Source organism: Octopus sinensis, linkage group LG7 (genome assembly GCF_006345805.1).
Source record: "Octopus sinensis linkage group LG7, ASM634580v1, whole genome shotgun sequence".
Classification (NCBI taxonomy): Eukaryota; Metazoa; Mollusca; class Cephalopoda; order Octopoda; family Octopodidae; genus Octopus; species Octopus sinensis.
In genome coordinates this window covers 102,604,108-102,627,949 of record NC_043003.1, presented here as the reverse complement: position 1 = coordinate 102,627,949, position 23,842 = coordinate 102,604,108, and the positions used below count along the sequence as shown (strand labels likewise).

Here is a 23,842-nt window from a genome sequence, read left to right as displayed (position 1 = left end):
GGTTATATTCTTTTAAGAATGTAGTAGAGTACAGTATAAAGCTCGTCCACCTTCAGATTTCACCCAGTGCCATCCAACAGTAGCATTATATCTACTGCCAGGTTTGCGTTAGGGCTTCCGTAGTGTGTGAATGGATAACTTAATAAGTTGGAGTCAACTAGGATAACAAAGGAACATTTTTCTTTAATCTCCGCAATTGTTTCCACACAACATAGTTCTCCAGATTCATAGGTATTTGGTTATGTAACCATTTTCCTGCATTCTGGTAGAGCTTGAGTTTCATCAGGTGATATATGAGTATTATTTCTGTGTTCTGTAAACTCAAATTTTCAACTTCAGCTGCATCTATTCTGTCTGTCATGGCTATATGTGGTAGTAGGATCCACTCAGTATAACAAAAATTGTGTGTTGTGGTTGAAAGTCAGTTGAATCAGTTTTAATTATATAGATGGAGTGTTAGGGTGGCTCTGCAATAGATGGTATTAAAGTGAGATAAGGCAGCGAGCTGGCCGAAACGTTAGCATGCCAGGCGAAATGCTTAGCAGTATTTCGTCTGCCGTTATGTTCTGTGTTCAAATTCCGCCGAGGTTGACTTTACCTTTCATTCTTTCGGGGTCGATAAATTAAGTACCAGTTATGCACTGAAGTCGATATAATCGACTAAATCCGTGTGTCTGTCCTTGATTGTCCTCTCTGTGTTTAACCCCTTGTGGGTAGTAAAGAAATAGGTATTTCGTCTGTCCTTACTTCCTGGGTTCAAATTCCGCCGAGGTCGACTTTACCTTTCATCCTTTCAGGGTCGATAAATTAAGTACCAGTTATGCACTGAGGTCGATATAATTTACTAAATCCGTGTGTCTGTCCTTGTTTGTCCTCTCTGTGTTTAGCCCCTTGTGGGTAGTAAAGAAATGGGTATTAAAGGGAGTTCCAGCTTATATCTTTGTGCTGCTAATTCATTCTTCATGGTCGGTTTTGCAATTGCCATTGGCTGACCTTCAGGATTCACAATGGTTGGGTGGGGGGACAAACACAGACACACAAATGTATCATATATATATATATAGGTCTTCTTTCAGTTTCTGCCTACCAAATCCATTCAGTTGACAAACTTACACGTACATATACATTATTCTATAACGATCTACATATATTCATACCTGTATATACACATACATGCTCTTGTCTATACATATACATATGTATGTACCTGAATATATGCTCTTAAGATTTGAGATACATATGCTCATGTACACTTACATATACAAATTCATATATATGCACACATACATAGATATACATCTATATTCATGCTCATACACACACACATACACATACACACATACACATACACTCAGGCACATGCATATGTACACACACACGCACAAATATATGTACATATACACATATGCATGCATATACATACATGTGTATACACATATATACAAACATCCATATATATAGATACACACACACGGAAACACACACAGAAACTGCCTACTAAATGCACTCACAAAGCTTTGGTGGCCTTTGGATCTATTGTAGAAGACACCTGCCCAAGGTGCCATTCAGTGAGATTGAGCCCAGAACCATGTGGTTGTGAATCAGACTTCTTACTGCCCAGTGAAATTAACAGAGAAAAAGATATACACTAAATTAAAAGACATATATTCTGAATTATTAAGTGAATGAAAAATTGTCTGGAATTAATGTTGGAAGCTACCCATTGTAGAAGCAGAATCTGTGGATGATGTATTCACTTATACAAACATCTATATGCATTCTTATATGTTATGAGTATTGACGATATTTATCAGATTAGTTCACAGAATAAATACTTCAAATATATGTGTTTGTGTATTCATTTCCATGAACTTTGGATACATGAATGCTGTATATGTGATTTTTAAGTACTTGCAATCGAACGTATTAATGTGGGTGTATATCAGAATACACACATATCTACTCACACACATGCACGCGCACGCGCACACACATACACACACACACACACATGCTACATGTGCTAGTTTTACTTTATTCAGCTGCAAATCTGGAAAGTTTATAGCTGAGATTGACACTGTTTGATAGCAAGGTTACTCCATCTTTTAGTTCCTATAGCAACTGCTTACACCACTGTAATATATCTATATATAATCTATATATAAATAAATATATAAATATATATATATCTTCATCATCATCGTTTAACGTCTGCTTTCCATGCTAGCATGGGTTGGACGTATGACTGAGGGCTGGTGAACCAGATGGCTGCACCAGGCTCCAGTCTTGATCTGGCAGAGTTTCTACAGCTGGATGCCCCTTCTAATGCCGACTACTCCGAGAGTGTAGTGGGTGCTTTTATGTGCCATCGGCACGGGGCCAGTCAGGCGGAACTGGCAATGGCCTCACTCAAATCTTTTACACATGCCACCGGCGCGGGTGCCAGTAAGGCGATATTGGTAACGATCATGCTCGAATGATGTTTTTTACGTGCCACTGGCATGGAGGTCAGATAGCCGCTCTGGCAACAATATATATATATATATATATATATATATATATATATACACATGCATACATATATACTCATACATACAAGCATATGTATGTAAGAATTTTTATATCCATGTATGTATGTATGCATGCATGTGAAAGATGCTTAGAGAGGGCGTATGTAAAGTGTTTATTTTCAAGAGTGGTCTGTGTAGCAACAGCTGTAAATGTAGACCACCACAACAGAAACTGGATCAGTAATCTTTCTTCTGCAGCTCAAAGATATACAGGGAAAGTTGTTAACTCTGTTTCTGTCTGTCTTTCTCTCTCTCCATCTCTCTCTCTCTCTTTCTGTATATATATATAAGTGATTCAAAATGTGACTGCTTGTGTACCGTTGGCGTTTTGTTTCCTCCGTCTTCCCTTCCTTGGATCTTTCCTTTTCTATGTTTCTGATGAAGAGCTCCGCTCGAAACGTTAAATTCTCCTTCTTTCCTGAGCGTTTAATAACACTATACTTGTTCCACGTCTTCATGTTGTTGTGTTTTCATGTTTGGATTAACTATATATATTATATATACTTTATTAATAAAACTGCCCAGTTCATTGGACAGTTTTGGTTGAGAATCAACCAAATCTGTCCGATGAATGTGAACGGGAAACTCTGAGTAACAGTTTTTGTGATGTTTTTGCAGCTTTATTAATAAAGCATATTACTCTACCTCTAGCATTCGAGTACTATTTTTTGCCACCTTAATTCACTTTTATGTGCTTACTTTGGAATATATTTATATATATATGTATATATATATATATATATATATATATATATATATATATATACGTTCTTTTATTCTTTTACTTGTTTCAGTCATTCGACTGCGGTCATGCTGGAGCACCACCTTTAGTCAAACAAACTGACCCCAGGACTTATTCTTTGTAAGCCTAGAACTTATTCTATCAGTCTTTTTTACCGAACTGCTAGGTTACGTGGATGTAAACACACACCAACATTGTTGTGATGCGATGGTGGGAGTAAACACAGACTCACAAATATACCACATATATATATATATAAATGACAGGCTTCTTTCAATTCTCACCTATCATATCCATTCAAAAGGCTTTGGTTGGCCTGAGGCTATAGCAGAAGCCACTCGCACAAGGTGCCACGCAGTGGGACTGAAACCGGAACCATATGGTTGGGAAGCAAGCTTCTTACCACCAGGCAACACTTACATATATATATATATATATATTATATATCATCCCCATTTCCCCACCATTTCCTCACCAACCGAAAGTGCAGGCGTGGTTGTGTGGTAAGAAGCTTGCTTCCTAATCCCATGATTCCAGGTTCAGTCCCACTGTATAGCACCTTGAGCAAGTGTCCTATACTATAGCCTCAGGTTGACCAAAGCCTTGTGAGTGGATTTTGGAGACAGAAACTGAAAGAAGCCTGTCGTATATATACATGTATATATTTATGCGTGAGTCTTTCTGTGTTTGTCCCCCCACCATTGCTTGACAACTGATGTTGGTGTGTTTACATACCCATAACCTAGTGGTTTGGCAAAAGAGACCACCAGAATAAGTACCAGGCTTACAATGAATAAGTTCTGGGGTCAATTTCTTCAACTAAAAGGTGGTGCTCCAGCATAGCTGCAGTCAAATAATGGAAACAAATAAGAGCATATATATATATATATATATATATAATAGTTATCGCCATACTAATATGGCATTCTTATAAAAATAAGAATAAAGCTGTCCGCTTATTAGCTCCATGAGGCCATCGCCTTAAGTTAGCTATTTGATACACAAACTGTATCCATATAATAAGCGGACAGCTTTATTCTTACTTTTATAAGAATGCCATATTAGTATGGCGATAACTATTATTTTCCAGGAACGCTGCCGTGATCTCTTTTAGAGAGACTTAGTAATTTTAATATTTCTATTATATATATATACATACATATACATATACATATATATATATATATATATATATATATCTATATATATATATATATATATATATCTATATATATATATATATATATATATATACTGAGAGAGAGAGAGAAAATGAGATAAAGACAGAGAGAGGGAGAAACAGAAAGAGAGAGACAAAGAAAGAGACAGAGAAACAGAGTGAAAGTGATGGAGGAAGAGAGAACAAGAGAAAGGCAAACAGAGTGAGAGAGAAGAAGGGAGGAAGAGAAAGAGATAGAGAGAGAGAGTGAAAGACAGAGAGAATGAGACAAAGACAGAGTGAAAATGAGAGAGAGAGGTGGGGAGAAAGAGCAGTGTTAAAATTTCATTCAACTATGATTTCACTCCAAACTACAGTACATGTGTTACTGTTTTCATTGAGCGAAAGTCTGGCATGGAGCCATTATTTCTGGAATGTAGATTTGTTGTTCTTGTTTTCTGATTTTGTCCAGTTGTTTCTATTTCCTGTTTGCTGCTGCTGCTTTGTTTGTTTGTTTGTTGAGCGAAGTGGTCTTCGTCCCAGTGGGAGAAGTCTGAAATGTGGTCCTTTGCTATTCGTAAGACCTGCAGAAGAGAAAGCAGGTCAACCCCCGACACTGAGAGCAACGGCGGATGGATGAATGCGCATCCAGGCTCAGCGGTTGTGTAGGAAGTCGGAGTCAAGAAACAGGAAGAAAGAGTGAGAGAAAGTTGGAGCAAAAGAGTACAACAGGGGTCGCCACCCCACCCCCCCTGCCAGAGCCTCGTGGAGCTTTAGGTGCTTTCGCTCAATAAACACACACAACGCCCGGTCTGGAAATCGAAACTGCGATCCTCCGACCGCGAGTTCGCTGTCCTAACCACTGGGTCATTGCGCCTCCACTGCTGCTGCTGCTGCTGCACTCTGTATGTTTTTCCAGTTTCTGCACAGCTGCATTGAAATTTTCAATACTCTTGTCATTGCCTTTCAATTGCTGCTGTTCTTATGTTGTCGTTTGCCAGCATGGATGGGTGGATGCTGTCTTCTTCATGAGGACTTTGATCTCGTTTTCAAATACTGATAGAGACACACACACACATATATAGGACAACATATACACACACAGACACAGAGAGAAACATTTACACTTGTGCAGTGCAAGTAGTTACACACGCACACATAATTATATATACACAGAGACACATGTATATATATATGTGTGCATGCGTGTGTGTGTGTGTGTGTGTGAAGGAAACATGGCTTAGTGGTTAGGGTGCTGCACTCACAACTGCAAGATCATGAGTTCAATTCCCAGATCAGGCGCTGCATTGTGCTCTTCAGCAAAGCACTTCATTTCATGTTGCTCTTCGGTCATTTCAACATCTGACATGTGGCACCCAGCTGCACCTGTACAGGTAATGTCGATTCACTACAGCTATGTCCAATGAACTTTTAATTGATTAATGGAAATATTACATCGTTAGAAAAAAACATTTTCATTACGGGAATACATGAACCACAATATTCACCATTTAAGTGCCTGATTCACTTGAATCCTGATATATATATCATCATCATCATCATCATCGTTTAACGTCCGCTTTCCATGCTAGCATGGGTTGGACGGTTCAACTGGGGTCTGGGAAGCCAGAAGGCTGCACCAGGCCCAGTCTGATCTGGCAGTGTTTCTACACCTGGATGCCCTTCCTAACACCAACCACTCCGAGAGTGTAGTGGGTGCTTTTTACATGCCACCTGCACAAGTGCCAGATGAGGCTGGCAAACGGCCGCAATCGGATGGTGCTTTTTACGTGCCACCGGCACGGAGGCCAGTCGGGGCAGTGCTGGCAACGGCCACGTTCGGATGGTTCTCTTACATGCCACCGGCACTGGTATCTTAGCTACAATTTCCATTGATATTGAACCATTTCGATTTTGATTTTCACTTGCCTCAACAGGTCTTCACAAGTAGGGTTTGTGTCACAAGAAGGAAAGGTATGCATAAGTGAGCTGGTTACATCCCAGGTAGAGGCCACGGCTTATGGTCTCACTTGTCCTGCCGGGTCTTCCCATGCACAGCATACTTCCATAGGTCTCGGTCTCTGGTCATTTCCTCGGTGAGGCCTAAAGTTCAAAGGTCATTCTTCGCCACCTCGTCCCAGGTTTTCCTGGGTCTACCTCTTCCACAGGTTCCTTCAACTGCCAGGGTGTGGCACTTTTTCACACAACTATCTTCATCCATTCTTGCTATGCATATATACATACATATATGTACATACCTACATCTATATGTATATATACATGCATTCGAAACACGGAGTAGACAAAGCAGGGGCAGCTGAAGAAGGGGAATATTCCTTCTGTTGTATGTCTTGTACTCTGTTTTTTCGTTGTTTGAACAAAGTCCGTTTCCATGGTCTTGTTTTTATGTTTTCATTTCTTATTGTGTTCAACGTTTTTTTGGTGTCCTGTACCTATATATGCCTGTATATATACATATAGATGTAGGTATGTACATATATGTATGTATATATGCATATGTTTTATTTATTATTTTATTATATGATCGAACGCCACGCATCCACTTCAAATAAGTTTTATCTTATATATACATATATATATATATACATATATACATATATATATATATATATATACATATATATATATATATTATATATATATATATAGAATCTCTTAAGTTCATTCTGACAAACAATTTTTTTCTCTTCGACGACACACACTACCGTCAAAAATGTGGCATTGCGATGGGTACCAAGGCTGCACCAGTCCTTGCGAACCTCATAATGGGTTACTTCGAACTGTCACTCTATGAAATATCAAGCCAGAAATTTGGACATGTTTTCCACACCTACCTAATGGAAAACTGGAAAAGGTATTTAGATGATTGTTTCATCATATGGAAAGAACCTTATGAAAAACTCCTGGAATTCAAAACCATACTAAACAACATACATCCCAACATCCAATTCACTATGGAATTAAGCAAACATCATCTCCCATTCCTTGATCTCTTAATTATAAAAACACCTAAGAACCAAATCATAACAGACATCTACCACAAACCTACAGACTCACAACAATACCTCCTCTTTAGTTCATGCCACCCAAAACACACCAAGACAAATATCCCTTTCAATTTAGCTAAAAGGGTATGCACCATTGTCTCGGATCCAAAAACACGAGAAATACGCCTTCAAGACCTCAAAAAAACACTATTACAACGTCAATATCCCTCCACCCTATAGAGTATGGAATAAAACGCGCCAAAGAACTAGACAACACTACACTGAAAACCACCCAACCTAACACCACACACAACCTCAAAATACTTCCATGCATTTCCACCACAACCCCAAAAATATCGAAGCATACACCACAATCATACAAAACCTCAGTCTACTGTCAACAGACCCAAAAATGAAAAACATTATAAATACACACAAAATCCTCAAATGCAAAAGGCAACACAAATCTTTAAAAAAACTCTTGACAAATGCCAAACTTCACACACCACATCCACCCCAACAGTAAAAAAATGTGCACGCTAAAACTGTGGTACCTGCCCCTTTCTACTTGAAGGCTCTGAATTTACCTTCAAACAAGGTACGAAGTTTAAAATCAAGACTAACTTCTCCTGTTCCTCCGAGAACCTTATCTACATTCTCACATGCGCTGGTTGCCAACATAATTATGTTGGACAAACGAGTCTCCCGTTACGTAAACGAGTAACGGTGCATAAAGAACAAATAAATCTCCCGGAATACCGACAAATTCCACTGAGTGACCACTTAGACTCATGTGCTAAAGACTTAAACCCCAAATTCTATATATTCCCCTTCTACCAATGTAAAGACGGGATCACCACACAGGAGAGAATTAACAAGGAGAATCTCTTTATTGAAAAATTCCAAACACAACTTAATATGCAAACTCCTCGTTGATCAAACTTCCTTTCTCTACCTCACTCTTCATGGATGGACTACACAAAATATATAAAGATACCATGCATTCATCACTTCAAGCTAAAACTTATATTCTTTAAATATCATTTTTACTATTGTTGTTATTACTATCATTTTTATTATAAATGATATGACAATTTGAAATGCAATGTCTATGCAGATTTATATTATTAGAAAATAATATAAATAAAGTGTTAAAATCTGAAAGTTAAGTTAACAAGCAATTATATAAAAAAGATAATACAAATGAAGCTAAAATGATAGTTTTATAATTTGGGTTTTATTGAAGAACTCAAAAGAGTTGTCTCCCCTTACTCACAACACAGGAACTGAAGAACCAGGACCACAATTACTACTACTTCCTGTCCTGCAAACATGCTGAATTTAACAACACAACACAACACAACACATGCTCTTAATCCCTTTGGATCTTAACACCTCAAGGTAATTTTTTCGTAAACAACCATAAAACTCAAGATACACAACGAACTCACAATGTATCAGAGAACTTATTTTTTAATTTTTGTACATTTTTATTATTCTTTTACAAAAAACAATGCAATTTTCTTTTTTTCCCCTTTCTAATTTTTAAAAAAACTTCTTAAAACATAAATATTCTTGACAAGTCATACAATGACGAAAACCGGTTGAATAAATATATATTTATATATTTTATCAATTTCTCATTTTATTAAAATTTTCTTTCATTTGAGCATTCTGCATTTTTAAAAAAATTTTTCCTTACTATATATATATACAATTAAGGGCTCCTAAATTAAGATGCCGAGTGCTGGGAACACAAAAAGGGGATGAATTTATCGAGAGTGAAAATCAAAAACGTTTACTGATAACTTTAACAACTCGAACCGCAGTTTCTGCTTCTTTCTAGCAAAACACAGAATATGTTTGCTAAGGCTAGCTTCGTCAGCGAGTCGCCTAAATTGAACCGAGGTCTGCAGCGATGTGGGACCATGTGTTGGTCCCGACTACTAGCAGATCTTAACTTTTCAAATCTCTGCGCAGACGCAAAACTTACACGGCAGTATAGGGCATGCCAGGAAGAATTTTACGAATAAATCCTATATATGTTATATGGGATCTGATGATACACCATGAAGCTAAGTGCTTTATGGACGTGAAACCCAGGGTAATCCCATAAAATAGCCTTATCTAACTATATATAATATACTGTTATATAACTTAGAGCATGCTCCTTTTTCAGATTTTTGTCTACTGACAATATGTGTGTGTGTATGTGTGTGTGTAAGTGTGTGTGTGTGTATGTATATACATATGTGTGTGAGCGTATATATGTTTATATATATATATATGTAAAGGCCATTTGCCAATGTCTCTGACAGATTTAGAAATAATAATATTTCTATTTTTATATACGTATATATATATATATATATTATATATATATATATATATATGTATGTATAAATTTGATGTGTGTTGTGTTCCATTACTTAATAAATGAAAAAAATGTATGGTAAATAAACAAACGACATTACATATACTGAATGTATAGGTTTGTTTTTACATTCAGTATACGTTACGTCGTCTGTTTATTTACCATACATTTTTTTATTTATTATGTATATATATATACATATATATATATACATATATATATATACATATATATATATATATGTATGTATGTATGTATACAAACACATACATATACACAGTCCACTCTGTAAAATGGTTGGCATTAGGATGGGTATTCAGCTGTAAAAATCATGCCAAAGCAGATCTTGCTGGTATTGATGCCATATAAAAGATCCAGTCCATTCTATAAAGTAGAAGAGCATCCGGTGGTAAAAACCATGCTAAAGGAGACCCCACTGGTGCTGGTGCTACATAAAAGCCACTCAGTCTAATCAGTTACATGGTTGGTGTTAGGAAGGGTATCCAAGGGTGCATGTATGTTTGTGTATGCGTGCATGTGTGTTTATATTTATGTGTTGGTGAGTGTATATGTTTTTGTGCATATATGTATTTATTTGTGTGTGTATGTGCGTGTGTGTGTGTCTGTCTGTCTATATATTTATCAGTGTTTGTGTGTGCGCGCGTGTGTGTATGTGCATGCATACGTGCGTGTGTATGTGTGTAGGTATTAGTGAAAGCTTCCCACTCATTGTAGACCTCTAGAATTTTCCATGGGAACGTCTTGTTCATTGCTAATCGTTGTCTACTTCATAATACATGTTCTGTTTGACCCAGCTATTTTGCCAGCTGGACAACTAATAACAAAAAATAACTTATTGAGAAACAAAACTACTGCTGTTGTTATTATTGTTGTATTTATTTTCTTCATAAAACTCTTCAGAACTTTTTGCTTTGACCGGCAGATTTTTAAAATAATTTCTTTGTAACTAAACCCTTTTAAGCTTCGTATACTGGTAGAATGTGTTTATAAAACATCTTTTTCTCTTGGCTCTCTTGAGAAAACTCTGTAGTTTGCATTTCGGCAATTTCAACCAATCAATGACGTCTATTGAGGTGAATACAATTTCTGCCCAAATGCAAGAAATGAAACAACAAATAGCTTACAAACTACAGAATTTTCTCAATAAAGCCAAGAGAAAAAGATGTTTTATGTAACACACTACCAGTATACGAAGTTTAAAAGTGTATAGTTACAAAGAAATTATTTTAAAAATCTGCCGGTCAAAGCGAAAAGATCCAACTCTTCTCAATTCATTATAATATGGTTATATTTGTTTGCTTAATTATTATTATTATTATTATTTTTAATTTTAAACATTACTGTACCAAGATACTAAAATGCCATTGACAATTACTACTTACTTGTCTACTTGCTGATCAGTGATGCAAGTGTCAAATTACAAGACTGGTAATTCTATAGTGTTTAGTTTTGTCTCATTCCTCTTTACAATATATTTAAGTTTTGCTGAGGTTGACTTTTGCCTTACATCTCCAGGTTCAATAAAATAAATAGATTTGAATTGGAGTGGGGAGGAAGGGGTCACTTCAATTTATGTATTCACCCTGCTGCCACTCACCTACAATCTCACCATCACCCCTCCAAAATCCCACCATTGCCCCTCAACCATCATGTATCATATCTAGCTTGGATGGTATATTGGCAGACTTGCTAGAACATCAGTCAAAATGCCTTGAACTATTTCTTCCAGTTGTCTACATTCTGAGTTCAAATCCAGCACTGTTCATTATGACATTTCGTGTACGAATACACCTACGTAAATAGTTCATATACACCCATTTCCTAGTTTTCTATCTTTGATCACATTGTTTGCGTAGACATATTTGTATACGAAACGTCTGATGTAATTTACAGTTTAGGCAGCCAGCTGGCAGAAACGTTAGCATGCCGGGTGAAATGCTTAGTGGTATTTTGTCTGCAGTTATGTTCTGAGTTCAAATTCCACCGAGGTCGACTATGCCTTTCTTCCTTTCGGGGTCGACTAAATAAGTACCAGTTGCGCACTGGGGTCGATATAATCGACTTAATCCGTTTGTCTGTCCTTGTTTGTCCCCTCTGTGTTTCGCCCCTCGTGGGCGGTAAAGAAATAAGAAATGATGTAATTTGCAGTGCTGGCTCTGAACGCCATAGAACTTTCTCCCTAGAATCTAATTTAATATGAAAGGAACAGCAAAGTAATGCTATAACAATAAAACTCTAAAAACATAACATAACGCCATTGAAAATAACAAGTTTACTTCTTGGATTTTCTGATGACATCACATGGTCTGTCATGTCTACCCTGTCCTGTTGGTTACATCTGGTGTGTGTCTAATTCTCATTAATTTATCTCCCCCACATTTTCACTCTCTCTGTCTGTCTCTCTCTCTCAAGCAGCATGTACCCTTCTTTAATGCCTCATCCTTCTTACTTCCTTCCTTTAACAGCCACACCTATGTTTCTCTTTCTCTTTTCTTTCCCACCAACTTGACCGTTATATTTATGAACTTGCGCACTCATCATACACCCATGTGTATGTATGCTTTTACACACACACACACACACACATTCATCTGGCCATGTTGTAATGTAAAGGATTATTATATGTGTGTGTAATTCTTTATTTTATGAAATGTAAAAAAAAGTGTTAAGTTTATACCAAATGCGTTTCACTGCATCCGACATAGCGGAGGTCACTGTGGTACCAAATATACTACCATACAGAACATACAGAGTGTGAAATCTCTGAATCACACCCAGATATTCGATTGACTAGTTTTATCATGTGACAATATAAATTGCTGGACGAAGCTACTGATAACTCCACCAACTCTGCATTTTTTACATAGCCAAGATACTTAGCCCTAAAGTGATACACCCTGTGTAACTGAAAAGAGTTAACCACAAGTAGCAATAACTTAAAAACTGCAAGCAGCAGCTTCAATTTCAGCTTGACACCTTAAAACTAAATCTATTTTCTGGATAAACCATTTTGTTACCATATTTTTATTGGAATAATACACGTTTTGTAATAATCTTTTCTACCCTAGGCACAAGGCCCGAAATTTGGGGGGAGGGGACCAGTCGATTAGATCGGCCCAGTGCGCAACTGGTACTTAATTTATTGACCCCGAAAGGATGAAAGGCAAAATCGACCTCGCAGGAATTTGAACTCAGAACGTACAGCCAGATGAAATATCGCAAAGCATTGCGCCCAGCATGCTAACACTTCTGCCAAGTTGCCGCCATAATTTAATAATGATGAATCTAATAAAATAATTTTGTCATTATTGAGCTGGCATTTGGAACATAGATTAACATGAGAGAAATGTTTAATGTAGACTACTTTAACCCTTTTGTTACAATATTTCTACTGAAATACACTTCCTTGGTTTCAATTAATTTTGGAAATAAGGAAAAATTTAGAAAACTAGATTTTCCAGACTCATGTTTGGGACATAAATTAGCATGAGATTTTTATGGTAGTTTTTAATTCAGATCTTTTTAACACTTTTTCACCATATTTCTTTTGAAAAATAATGGGGTTTTTTTTTCAGTTAATTTTGAAAATACTGAAGTTTAGTGAAATAACTATCGTTATTATGTTGGTGTTTGGAACTTTACATGAAATTTTGGTAGAAGACTATTTCAAAACAGTTCGTATCGCTGAGCCAGGTGTGATATCAGCAGTTTTGTGTCAAAAGGGGTTAATATCCCATCTGGCCCTTGTGTATCACTGTGGCAAGCATTTGGGCAAGGTGTCTGTTTCAAGGATAACTTCTTTACTAATATTGCTACTTTGAGTAAGACATCAAAGAAATAATAGCCCTGAATCTCTACAGTAGTTCCCAATGGTTAAGAATTATGAGATTTACCATTACCTTATGACCATATTTCTCAAAATAGTTGATACTGACATTAGGATCAGTCAAAACTTTTATATGTTCTATGGGGGACTGAGAAGTTGAAGGAGAGTGGGAGGGGATTTGCTGCTTTCATATAGATTATTTTAGGTTTTGTCTCCTATTTAAACATTAACTTTTAAAAGAATTTAGGTATATAAAGTGCTTGTTAGCTGCAATCACGACAATAACAATAACAATAATAACAATTATATAAGGCTATCAATTTTGAAGTGAAGGGAAGTTGATTACATTACCCCCAGTGCTCAACTGGTACTTATTTTATCAACCCCAAAAGGAAGAAAGGCAAGGTCAACCTCAAGGACTGAGCTTGAAGAAATGCTCCTAAGCCTTCTGTCTGGTGTGGTAGCAATTGTGCTAGCTCACTGCTTTAAGAATAACAAAAATGAGTTTATTGTACACAGATGCAACACAACTCATCAGAAAAATGTTTAACATGAATCTAGTAAGGAAAGACTGCAATGAAAGCTAGAATGCATGCACTGTACACAGAAGACACAGAAAGAAGTAATGATGACGGTGACAAGTGGTAACCTGGAGGTAGGTCAGAACGTAGGGAAGTGAAAAGGAAGAAAAGGTGCACAATGAATGTGTGCCTGAGTTTAGTCAAAGCCATGTGCTAAAGGTTGGGTAGATAAGTCTAAGAGGTGATGCATCAGCTTTTCTCTTCCTGTTGGGTGATACAGTGGTATGTAGTTGCCCACATCAGAAGAGCACCTGGAACTAAATATCTCTGGTCTCTGGCTAGATATTACACATATGTATATTTAAAATCGTGGGACTGTTGAATAGTAAGCAAGGGGCCATTGAAAAAGTGTTCATGAAAGAAAAGGAGCAGTAGGTGAAAATTATTTGAAAAAAACTACCTTGGATTTACTGAACTGTCCAGAGTTATGCAATAACAACATTTCAAAGAATGCATTGAACAAGTAAATTATATATAAATCACTGCTCTTATGACTTGTGACTTGTCGACTTTTCCCATAGACACTGATTACGTGTCTTGAAGACAAGTTACTTCACACATTAATCTGTCTTTGAACATTTAAAAATTTAATTCTAAATATTGAAGTCACAGTTGATGAAAAACAAAAAAAAAGTTAAATATAAAGCAAAAAGAAACGAAAATATTTTCTTCACTTTAAACCAACCCTTAAATATTTTTGTTTCATTTTTTATACAAAAGACATTGTCATTTCCTTCTTTTCCGCTTATTTTTTCTAAATCAATCAAGTCTTTTTTTTTTTTACATTTTTCTCTAAGTTTGTTTTTTTTCTTTTCAGTTTTTCTTGAACTTAAGCTAATTTGTCCTTCAGAAACCAGTTTTTTTTACAAATTTCACTTCTCAGCTTTCCACCACTTCTTTTATTATTTATTTTTTTATAAATATCTTTACAAAATAATAATAACAATAATTGAAGAAGATACAAAAAGAAAATCCAAAAATACTTCTTGAACGTCTCTAAGAATTGATTGTCATTGTACATTAAATAAACCAGTTTGGGTGGGCTTTAATGAAGGAGTGGATTCACTCCTATGAAATTTTAATATTACTCAATGGAAATAAATAACATGTGATTAGTTGTTAACACTGTAATGTCATACCTCATCTTTAACACTTCTCATATCTGCTATCATTCCCAGTACCCACTCATATCTGCCATTGATGCCCTCCCTCACTATAATCACCCTTATGTACTCCTAACCTCCATCTCTGTTCTCTTCCATCCCATTCTTACACTGCAAATCATCTTCCTACTTTCTGAACTGTTTCCAGGTTGTGACTTGCAGTCCTCACCTGTCTGTGCCTCTTCTATCTCTCTCCGTGCTAAATATTTTCCATCAACCACTCCTCCATTTTTATTCTTCACTCACTATATTCTACCCTCACTTCCAACCATATATCTCTCTTCTCTCTTATCCTTATGAAATTACCTATCCTTTCCTCTCCATCTCTGATCCACTATTTATATTCTCTCTTATATTCACCTTCTTGTACTTTGAGAGTTTATTCTGGCTCCTCACAGCCATCACATTTATCTTCTATCTAGCTACACCCAGCTTTGTATAATACTGGGTTGCCATGTATCTCCTCTATAGGACATCTATGATTTCCCTCTGTCATACTTTAGACTTTTAACACGTAGTATAAAGCCAATTCCTTTGTCTCTCATATACACCTCCACTCAGTCGAGAAGTATTTTCCTTTTATTTCCTTGTCTTGCAAGTTAATTGGTGGCTTCACTGATGCTGGTTTGTTTTGTTTGTTTGTTTGTTTGTTGAACGAAGCGGTCTTCATCCTCTGGGAGAAGTCCGAAACATGGTCCTTTGCTATTCGTAAGACCCGCAGAAAAGAAAGCAGGTCAACCCCTGACACCGAGAGCATTGACGGATGGATGAATGCGCATCCAGGCTTAGTGGTTGCGTAGGAAGTCGGGGACAAGAAACAGGAAGAAAGAGTGGTGCAAAAGAGTACAACAGGGATCGCCACCACACCCTGCCGGAGCCTCGTGGAGCTTTAGGTGTTTTCGCTCAATAAACACACACAACGCCCGGTCTGGGAATCAAAACCACAATCCTCCGACTGCGAGTTCGCTGCCCTAATCACTGGGCCATTGCGCTTCCACCACTGATGCTGGTGCTGAAAACCTGAAAAAGCACCTAATGTTAAGCACTGTAAACTGGTTAACAGTAGGAAAGGCATTCGGCTGTAGAAACCATGCTAAAGCTAATGTCAGTGCTTGATGCTGTCCTGTGACTCAGATCCCATCAAACTATTCAACTCATACCAGGACTTAATATTAAATGGATAATGTTGACAATGGTGGGTGATGATGATAATGCAATTCAGACTCAAAAACATCACGTGTTACTTTGTAATTGATTTTTCTTCTAATGTGCTGTCGTCATTGTCACCATTATTTTTCACTCAAAGTTACCATCGTCAGTGTCATTATAGCTGCCATCCTCATTGACGATTTCATCAATGATTTCATATTCAGTCATTTTTGCTTTAGAAACAATGAAACAGAGGAGATGACAGACAGAAGGTAATTCAATACAAAGAGAGAAAATATCATTTGTCTATCACTCTATAACGTCAGATTTAATAATAACAGCAATGGTGATGGTGATGGTGGTGGTGGTGGCGGTGGTTGCAGCTGTGTCACAGCAGAAGCAGCTGTTGTAGTAGTGGAAGAGCTGGTGGTGCTAATACTAAAAAATAATTAGGACTCAAATGATATAATCAAAATATTGCATAATTATTCTGTGTATGTTGAAATGTGAAAGTGATAAATGCAATTTGGTTGCTCGTTGATAAACACATTAAATGAGATATAACACTGCAATATATGATACCAGTTAATAATAATAATTATTATTATTATTATTATAAGCCTTTCTATTACAGGCACAAGGCCTGAAATTTGTGAGAGGAGACAAGTTGACTACATTGACCCCAGTGTTACACTGGTACTTAATTTATCAACCCCGAAAGGATGAAGGGCAAAGTTGACTTCAGCGGAATTTGAACTCAGAATGTAGTGACAGGCAAAATACCACTAAGCATTTCGTCCTGTGCGCTAACAATTCTGCCAGCTCACCACCTACCATGCAGTGGCTCTCATGGCTTCTGATCTTAACTGATTGGAAGTGTTATCATGTACATTGTTTTGTCTTGGTATAAAAGATGGGCTACAGTAAATTTTCTGCTCAGTACCACAGATTTGCTTGTCAGTTGTTTGACCTTAACCAGTTGAGCATTTCCCTTGATGGCTGATGATATGTGCATCCCTGATCACAAGCAGAAGTAGTTGGGGAGCATCATTGCCATGTGTTGAGAGGAATTCTTTGGGGTTTGAATAATTCACCTTTGGAAACATGGGTGTTTCATTCAACATCCTTAAGCAACCCTTATTCAGGGACCATTTGAGTGGGAAGGGCTACTTGACCTGAAGAAAATTCAAATTCAATCCCCACTTGTAAGATCATGTGTTGTTTATCTTGATATTAAATCACCATGTTGTGCACATATGATTATAATGTATGTACCTGGTGTACCCTTATCAGACGGGTACTCATAATGGGTATACTTGGCTTTGTATATTTTACCCCAGTGTCACTTTGATAGTATGCACTGCTCTCTCACTCAATAATAATAATAATGGTTATTTTGATTGACCACAATGGGCTGCTGAGATTATCATTCTTTTCTCAAAAGACAGCAGTTTAATAGGATATCTCTCTAGGAAAGAATATGAAGCTTCTCTGTATATAATAATAACCATTATAAATGTTTGTTTGTTGGTTGGTTGGTTCTTTAATTTCTCCAGTCGTGCTTTACACTGTATAGTAAGATGGGGAGAGAGAGTAAAAGAAGGAGATATAGAGAAAGTTAATATAAAGGGAGCAGGATTAGTGCTCATACTAGGCTTGATGATAGGCAATGAGTAAAGGAGCACAACACACACACACACACACACACACACACACACACACACACACACACACATGCACAGAGATTATCATAGAGGTGGAAGGAGGGAGAAAATAGATAGTAATGACAGAGTAGTTACAGAAGGAATTATGCAAATGAGAAATTTGTGGGCCTATATGAAGGGAATATGCAATTAGCTAGTTCAGAGGAACAAAAACCATTGTAAAATAAGAGAATAAAGAATGATTTTATATGTGTCATAGAGGCTACAACCTCTATCTCACAAATAAACAATAGAATTATGATGGACCTAATTGGAAATCCAAATAAAGTGATGGTTCACTGAGAATGGAGTTTTTTTTGTCTTTGTCATAGCACTAGTTCTACCCTAGTTCTACTTTAGCTCTATAAGTTGTTTGCAAACATAATAGCACAGTAACCCAGTTAATGGTGTTTAGACTCTAATACTCTATATTGATACAATAAGACACAAATAGCCTTCCGGTTTGCTGCATTCTGAGTTCAAATCCTACCAAGGTCAACTTTGACTTTCATTCTTTCAGGATCAATGGAATAAAATAAAGTAGCAGTCCAGGGGTGGGTTTGTGAATTGGAGGAATTGTTAGGGAGTCAGACAAGATGTCTTGTGATGTTATATTTAATCTGGCTCTTTGTGTTGTGAGTTCTTGGATGTCAGATGAAATCCATCACCCAATTCAACACTACCATTGCCACATGGGCAGAAAGAAACAAAGGGACATTACAAGTATGAATCATAAAAGCAGAAAGAGTAACTGGGATGGAGGGCAACACCGTGATTAATAATGGATGGGTTAACAGTGAGAATTAAAAGTGTGGGTTTATAATGGTGGTTAATGGTGCAAGTTAACAGTAGGGGGTTAACAGTATTGGGTTAACTGTGAGCTAACAATGAAGATTAACAGTGAGGGTTAAGAGAGTGGGTTTATAATGAGAGTAATGGTGGGAGTTAACAGTTGGGATTAGCAGTGTGGGTTACATAGAATTAAGTAAAAAAAAGTACAGGTAGGAAGAGCAACGATGTTAAAGGAAATAAAATGAAACATCCTTATAGGGTGGTGTGGAGGATACATAGAGCTGGGGACAATCAGGACATTCCACAAATCCACGATTACTTTTACTGCCAAACATCATGTATTCTCTCCCACCTGCATTCCTTTGCTAACAGGAACATGTTGAATGTTGACCCATTCACTAGGGCCCTGCTTGCTTCTCACACCTATTTACTGGAGGTCATCACCATAACCAAATTAAAATACATAACACAATTCACCCTGAAATCTGAAATCTTATCACCACCCAACCAAAATAAGAACTGACAGTGAATGTAATGATAATAAATTTGTTCTGATTATTTAATTAGCACAGAATGTGGCCTGAAAGCTGCTGCTAATAACAGTGCCACTTTTAAGTTAATGATGAAATATGCACTTTTAATTAATGTGATGTCCCTACAGATTTGTTAAATTTCATTTTAGCTTTACTTGTTTGTTCACAAAATTAACAATTAACTTCAGGAAATTGGTTCTCTTTCAAGTTGATCCTTCTTCAATAAAACTTTAAACTGATAAAAAATATTGTGGAATTGTTCATTTTAAAGTGGATTGATTCCCTTGTACACTTCCAGTGTTCCTAACTTCACATAATTAGTTCAGGTTATCCTCTACCACCACCACCACCACTACTATCCCTACCGCCACCGACACCAACAGACACTGCTTGCACCTCCAAAACCACCACTAACATACTCATCCTCATTGATAACTAAAGCGAAAAACTTAGATTTTTATGTGCAAACAATAGCAAAGTATCATTGTAGTTACCGTTATCAACAATGTTGATGTTGTTGTCGTTGTCATCATCATCGTCATCGTCGTCATCATCATCATCATCATCATCATCATCACCAACTATCATTATCTCTGTTCTTATTCGTAGAAGAAAGGCATGAAATCATGCACATAGTTAGCAATGACCATTGTGTAATTGATGCAATATGATATGTGTAAGGGTAAAGACCCCCTTCGGTCATGAATGACCATGGAATTGCACCTAGAAAGTTACCCTCCTAGACACAAGTCCGGGCAAGGTTGTTTATGGAAGACCAGCAGTCGCCCATGCATACCAGCCTCCCCTCTCCATGCCACCAGTGTTATCCAAGGGAAAGACAAAGGTTGATACAGCTTGGCACCTGTGACGTCGCAACTCATTTCTACAGCTGAGTGAACTGGAGCAACGTGAAATAAAGTGCTTTGCTCAAGAACACAACACGCAGCCCGGACCGGGATTCGAGCTCACAACCTCACGATCGTAAGCTCGACGCTCTAACCACTGAGCCATGTGCCTTCAACAATGTGCTATGCTTACTGCACCTAGGTTTCCCATGCGGTCACCCATCTAAGTACTGACTAGGCTCGACGTTGCTTAACTTCGGTGATCAGACGAGAACCGGTGCTTTTAACGTGATATGGTATATAAATGATATGTGCATAACTTACATTTGAAGAAAAAGGATAGAGTATAGAAACCAAAATACTGTTTCTAGATTAAACTGAATAGGATTAATAAGACCAGCATGTAATAAGGAGATGAGCTTCTGGAGTTGAAACGGAGAAGAATTCTGTAAATACAATTGTCATCTAGATACTGGCTCACTCCACATCCCATATTAATATTGGCATTTATGGTTGTGTAGTTGAGTAGTTCACTTCCCATAATGATTTCTACAACAGCCCTAGGCCAAACCCAGACCTTGGGAGTGGATTTGGTGGACAGAAGCCAGTGTGTGTGTTTACTATACTTTTACAAAGAAAAGGTTCACAGTGATGTGGATGATATCACTGGGTTGGTATGGAGGAAGGGCTGTGGTCATGGCCCTTGCAGGTTCTGGTGAAATCAACATTAAGGGGTATCTCTGATTAGCAATGCACCAGACTAGATGTACAAACCTTGGACTTAAAAACTTGAGGTGACACTGGATTAGATGTTTGGAAAGCTACCATATTGCATATTTTTGTCAGCATAAGCAGCAAACAGATGCAAATTATATATATATATATATTTGTGTGTGTGTGTGTGTATATATATATATACAAAATTTAAAGGACTGACAATTAAAAGTGGACGGTCAACATGCTAGATATAGACGTCAAATCGCTATTTTCCACAAAGAATATGGTTTTTTATTTGAGAACATATTCTTTGTGGAAAATATTGAGGAATTAAATGCAAGTGAAGAAAGCAACAGAGTATCAAAAGGGTATATAAATATATACAGGAAAGATGACTCTACTAATGTGTATATATTGTGGGTGGATGATGTACCCTGAGTAGAATAGGAATTGGTGTTGGCAAATATCTATGTTGGAATAAATGGTAAAAGGAAAAAATTAATTCAGAAGTGGTTTCGGACTTGAAAGATTAAAATATAAGGACAAATGCAGTGTTGAATCTACATTAAGATAGAAAATATATGTTAACTACTGCAGCTATTGTTTAGCTCCAGGATAACACTATAATGCTCCAACCATGACCACACCATGTTGTTTCTTTTTCCACTTCAGACATGTCCCAAGATCTCATTGTGTATACTTCAGTTTTCTTTAAGATTGCCAGGTATAATTTAAGGGAGATCGTGCTGGTGGCATGTAAAAAGTACCCACTACATTCTCGGAGTGGTTGGCATTAGGAAGGGCATCCAGCTGTAGAAACACTGCTAGATCAGACTGGAGCCTGGTGCAGCCTTCTGGCTTCCCAGACCCTGGTCGAACCGTCCAGCCCGTGCTAGCATGGAAAACGGGCATTAAACGATGATGATGATGATGATGATGGCTGCTATTTCTAGCTAATCAAACGACTACCCAGGAGGTTCCTTCATTGACTCAAAGATTAAAATTAACGTTTGGCAAGATATGGCATGGATGTTAACTTAATATTTGAGTTGGTGGCACTTAAATTTGACAAATTGGCTGTTTAACATTTAGATTCAATATTTTGGTTGTTTCCATCAAGTAAGGCTGTTTGCTTTGTTTCAGGATGGGGTGCGGGAGAGAATGACAAGAGAAAAGTGTGGAGAAATGTAGGTGTTTGTTACCAACTTGTTTGCGTATAGAATTAATTTGCTTACAGTTCATTCTAAATAACTTGAATTCTTCTCTCAGAATATGGAAACAATGCAAAAATGCCCGGAATGTTCCATAAAATAAATCCTGAAGCAAATCCCCCCCTGCACTAAAAACAAAAGAAAAAGCTATACAAGATTCCTTATAAAACTTGTCAAACTTCATTCATTGGCAAAGAAGCTGCATAGGAGGGAGTGCAACAGCTGTCATCAAGTAGGATAAGATAGCGGAAGGTGGAAAATAGTTATTTCCTTTTGGAAAGTGAGTATATTTAAAATTGCAGGAATATTTTATTGGTTTCAGAAATATTTTCAAGAAGTTCACCATCATCATCATCATCATCATCATTTTTCTCTTCATCTTTTCTCTTTTTCTTGTTTTAGTCTGTGACCATGCTGGGGCACTGCCTTGAAGAATTTTTAGTCAAATGAATCAGTCCCAGCACTTATTTGTTTTTGCTTTTTAATCCTGGTACTTATTCTATCAGCCCCTTTTGCCAAACTGCTATGTTACCAGGATGTAAACACACAAATATTGGTTGTCAAGCAGTTGTGGTGGTGGTGGGGTGGTGGTGGTGGTGAGGACAAACAGGCACAAAGACACACACACACACACATCTTGCTGTCTGTCTGTCTGTCTCTCTCTTCCAAATCCATTCACAAGGCTATGGTCAGCCTAAGGTTATAGTAGAGTACACTTGCCCTAGTTGCCATGCAGTGGAACTGAACTTGGAACTATATCATTGGAAGGCAAGTAATGTTTGTGAATTCCAAGAAGCACAAAACTTTTGAAAGATGCAGTGTCATGACGGTTAACAACCAACACCATCGTCATCACCATCATCATCATCATCATCATCAATATCATTATCATCATCATCATTACCAGTGCCACCATCATCATCACCACCATCACCACCACCATCATCAATAGTCCAGATCTTTATTTTTTAAAATATTCTTCAAATATTTTAATCAAAAGTAATTTTGATTAAACATAAGCTCATGAGATACCCTCCACCCCACTGCCACAATAACCTACACATTCAAAGAGCAAAAGGTGTGTAACTTTCTCTGATGTTATGTCATTTCCCATTATGATCGATAATATAGATAATGATTATATTCAAATTAGAAAAATAATACAGTTTCTTTTCCTTTATTTATTTATCATTGTTAGCATTACCATTATCTTCAGCTTTTGAGGATTTTTTTTATTTGTTTGTTTCTGTCTCTTATTTTAGCTCATATTCTGACAGGTCTGCCCTCAGCACTTTTGGTTTCTTTCCAAATATAAAGCTCATAAAATATTAATATAGATTCAATGATTCAGGTAATTCATTATGAAGGAATGTTTTTTAAAGTCAACCTCAGTCTAAATGTGTCTTCAGAATTTAAGAATTTCAATTCATGCAGACATAGCTGGGTGG

General features: G+C 37.1%; 1 protein-coding gene and 1 pseudogene across 2 annotated transcripts in view; one reads left to right on the top strand and one right to left on the bottom strand.

The window, feature by feature from the left end:
- The window catches only part of LOC115214498 (aryl hydrocarbon receptor nuclear translocator-like protein 1), a 730,728-nt gene that overhangs the window by 370,076 nt on the left and 336,810 nt on the right, over positions 1 to 23,842 (top strand). The gene's annotated exons all lie outside the window — the stretch shown is intronic.
- LOC115214602 lies at positions 20,653 to 20,772 on the bottom strand (annotated as a pseudogene).